Here is a 3,764-nt window from a genome sequence, read left to right on the forward strand (position 1 = left end):
TATATTAAGCTCATATGCAAAGTTGTTTCTCCTTTTTTAGATGATGGTGGGGTATTTTACATTCTTGAAAGGACTTTAATAGTAAGGAGTTTGAACCCAGTCACAACGATAAGGAAATATGAGGCTCCAGTCAGAAGGAGTGTAATATATAGGGAATAGGGGAAGATTTGGGACGCACAATTACGTTACACACTTAGGGTTGAAATGTATTTAAATACGGAGCTTTTTTTATTTGTATTTTATGAAGAGAAAATCTTTGATTTCAAGCTGCTTCATGTGTTTGTGTCTTTGTAACGATGAAAGATAAACCTTGCGTTTTTCTCCGTTTGTATATTTGACGGAACACAGGAACAATGTAACTGAGTTTGCGTCCAAAATAGCAACCTATTCCCTATGTAGTGCCCTACATATGACAGGCTCTGGTCTAAAGTAGGGCACTAATATAGGGAATAGGGTGCCGTTTGGGACACAGAGGAGAAAGTGACCGATCATCATCTTTACCTCACTGAGGGAATTTTCAGGGATTGTTTTGACAATGCATCTTCATACCCGTTCAATACCTGTTTCATACCCGTTCAATACTCGTTCAATACTCGTTCAATACCTGTTTCATACCCGTTCAATACCCGTTCAATACCTGTTTCATACCCGTTCAATACTCGTTCAATACCTGTTTAACGTGTGGATACATTTAGAACACGATGCCATCTATAAACAATGTGTAGAAAACTGTCAACAGGGCAGTTGATACTTCCTGATGTTAAAGGACGTTGACCATATGTATTGTATAGTGAAATGGAAACATGTTTATACGACAAATAAATATTGAATAATAATTTTCTTTAACATGTGTAATCTGCTCTTATGTGGGTTAATGTATGGTGATAACGTGGTTATGTGCTGTAACAGGGTAACTGGAGGTGAGCTATATCCTATGCCTCTTTCCATGTACCCCATGGACATGCTGATATACCCCATCTAGTTATAGACATGCTGATATACCCCATCTAGTTCTAGACATGCTGATATACCCCATCTAGTTCTAGACATGCTGATATACCCCTTCTAGTTCTAGACATGCTGATATACCCCATCTAGTTCATGTTATAGACATGCTGATATACAACCAGTGGCTGTCAGTCACACAGCCACTTCAGGAGAGCTGTCTCTTTCTTTATTGTCATTTTCATATTAAAATGTGAATCAGTAGTTTAACTCAACAACTCAACAAAATATTGAATTCTACATCTACATTCAATAGAAGTGAGTGATTCTGTTGATGATGAACGAGCTGCCTGCCTGGTTAGAATAACACTAGTCTGGTGAAGATGACCTGGCTGCCTGCCTGGTTAGAATAACACTAGTCTGGTGATGATGACCTGGCTTTTTTAACCAGGCAGGCAACCAAGGTCATCATCACCAGACTAGTGTTATTTTAACCAGGCAGGCAGCCAGGTCTATTCATCATCACCAGACTAGTGTTATTCTAACCAGGCAGGCAGCCAGGTCATCTCCCCAGACTAGTGTTATTCTAACCAGGCAGGCAGCCAGGTCATCTTCACCAGACTAGTGTTATTCTAACCAGGCAGGCAACCAGGTCATCATCCACAGACTAGTGTTATTCTAACCAGGCAGGCAGCCAGGTCATCTTCACCAGACTAGTGTTATTCTAACCAGGCAGGCAGCCAGGTCATCATCACCAGACTAGTGTTATTCTAACCAGGCAGGCAGCCTGGTCATCATCACCAGACTAGTGTTATTCTAACCAGGCAGGCAGCCAGGTCATCTTCCACCAGACTAGTGTTATTCTAACCAGGCAGGCAGCCAGGTCATCATCACCAGACTAGTGTTATTCTACCAGGCAGCACGCCTGGTCATCATCACCAGACTAGTGTTATTTCTAACCAGGCAGGCAGCCAGGTCATCATCACCAGACTAGTGTTATTCTAACCAGGCAGGCAGCCTGGTCATCATCACCAGACTAGTGTTATTCTAACCAGGCAGCAAGCCAGGTCATCTTCACCAGACTAGTGTTTATTCTAACCAGGCAGGCAGCCAGGTCATCATCACCAGACTTAGTGTTATTCTAACCAGGCAGGCAGCCAGGTCATCTTCACCAGACTAGTGTTATTCTAACCAGGCAGGCAGCCAGGTCATCATCACCAGACTAGTGTTATTCTAACCAGGCAGGCAGCCTGGTCATCATCAGACTAGTGTTATTCTAACCAGGCAGGCACCAGGTCATCTTCACCAGACTAGTGTTATTCTAACCAGGCAGGCAGCCAGGTCATCATCACCAGACTAGTGTTATTCTAACCAGGCAGGCAGCCAGGTCATCTTCACCAGACTAGTGTTATTCTAACCAGGCAGGCAGCCAGGTCATCATCACCAGACTGTGTTATTCTAACCAGGCAGGCAGCCAGGTCATCATCACCAGACTAGTGTTATTCTACCAGGCAGGCAGCCAGTCATTTCACCAGACTAGTGTTATTCTACAGGAGGCAGCCAGGTCATCATCACCAGACTAGTGTTATTCTAACCAGGCAGGCAGCCAGGTCATCTTCACCAGACTAGTGTTATTCTAACCAGGCAGGCAGCCTGGTCATCATCACCAGACTAGTGTTATTTTAAACAGGCAGGCAACCAGGTCATCATCACCAGACTAGTGTTATTCTAACCAGGCAGGCAGCCAGGTCATCTTCACCAGACTAGTGTTATTCTAACCAGGCAGGCAGCCAGGTCATCATCACCAGACTAGTGTTATTCTAACCAGGCAGGCAGCCTGGTCATCATCACCAGACTAGTGTTATTCTAACCAGGCAGGCAGCCAGGTCATCTTCACCAGACTAGTGTTATTCTAACCAGGCAGGCAGCCAGGTCATCATCACCAGACGAGTGTTATTCTAACCAGGCAGGCAGCCAGGTCATCTTCACCAGACTAGTGTTATTCTAACCAGGCAGGCAGCCAGGTCATCTTCACCAGACTAGTGTTATTCTAACCAGGCAGGCAGCCAGGTCATCATCCCCAGACTAGTGTTATTCTAACCAGGCAGGCAGCCAGGTCATCTTCACCAGACTAGTGTTATTCTAACCAGGCAGGCAGCCAGGTCATCATCACCAGACTAGTGTTATTCTAACCAGGCAGGCAGCCAGGTCATCATCACCAGACTAGTGTTATTCTAACCAGGCAGCAGCCAGGTCATCTTCACCAGACTAGTGTTATTCTAACCAGGCAGGCAGCTCGTTCATCATCAACAGATCACTCACTTCTATTGAATGTAGTGTAGAATTCAATATTTTGTTGAGTTGTTGAGTTAAACTACTGATTCACATTTTAATATGAAAATGACAATAAAGAAAGAGACAGCTCTCCTGAAGTGGCTGTGTGACTGACAGCCATCGGTTGTATATCAGCATGTCTATAACATGAACTAGATGGGTATATCAGCAATGTCTAGAACTAAAGGGTATATCAGCAGTTAGAACTAGATGGGGTATATCAGCATGTCTAGAACTAGATGGGTATATCAGCATGTCTATAACTAATGGGGTATATCAGCATGTCCATGGGGTACATGGAAAGAGGCATAGGATATAGCTCACCTCCAGTTACCCTGTTACAGCACATAACCACGTTATCACCATACATTAACCCACATAAGAGCAGATTACACATGTTAAAGAAAATATTATTCAAAATATTTTTTGTCGTATAAACATGTTTCCATTTCACTATACAATACATATGGTCAACGTCCTTTAAC

General features: G+C 43.6%; 1 long non-coding RNA gene across 1 annotated transcript; it reads right to left on the reverse strand.

Moving 5' to 3' along the window:
- Nucleotides 1-279: 279 nt before the first annotated feature.
- Nucleotides 280-776, reverse strand: LOC139028961 (uncharacterized). Its single transcript, XR_011481194.1, has 2 exons — nucleotides 605-776; nucleotides 280-560 (listed from the first exon to the last, which is right to left on the reverse strand). It is a non-coding gene; the product is annotated as an uncharacterized lncRNA (long non-coding RNA).
- Nucleotides 777-3,764: the final 2,988 nt, after the last annotated feature.

Source organism: Salvelinus sp. IW2-2015, linkage group LG16 (assembly GCF_002910315.2).
Source record: "Salvelinus sp. IW2-2015 linkage group LG16, ASM291031v2, whole genome shotgun sequence".
In the NCBI taxonomy this organism is placed as follows: domain Eukaryota; kingdom Metazoa; phylum Chordata; class Actinopteri; order Salmoniformes; family Salmonidae; genus Salvelinus; species Salvelinus sp. IW2-2015.